The following is a 322-nucleotide window of genomic DNA, read 5'->3' as shown; positions in this document are numbered from 1 at the left end:
CCTGGGGACACTCCCGCCCGCCTCCCCACAGTCTCTCCTCCATCCCCTCTGCTGCTTCTTCTCATTCCCTGACCCTTAACGGTGGCAGTGATGCACCAGGGCTCAGGCTGGGCCCTCCCCTCTCCTCCTGTCCCCGCAGTCTCACTGGGTCACGTGGTGTAACCCCCTGCATAGGGGGACGCCCACGCTTCTGTCTCCAGAGCTCTCTCGGGATTCCCAGGAATCTGGCCACCACTCAGCACCTCCAGCGTCCCAGCGCCCGAGGGAAGCTTCGGCCTCACCGCGCTCAGCACCTGCTCTCTCGCCCCATCCCCTCCTCCGG

This window comes from Neophocaena asiaeorientalis, unplaced genomic scaffold (assembly GCF_003031525.2).
Source record: "Neophocaena asiaeorientalis asiaeorientalis breed wild unplaced genomic scaffold, Neophocaena_asiaeorientalis_V1.1 scaffold762, whole genome shotgun sequence".
NCBI classification, from domain to species: domain Eukaryota; kingdom Metazoa; phylum Chordata; class Mammalia; order Artiodactyla; family Phocoenidae; genus Neophocaena; species Neophocaena asiaeorientalis.
The sequence above is the reverse complement of the archived record's forward strand: the minus strand, read 5'-3'. Positions refer to the sequence as shown.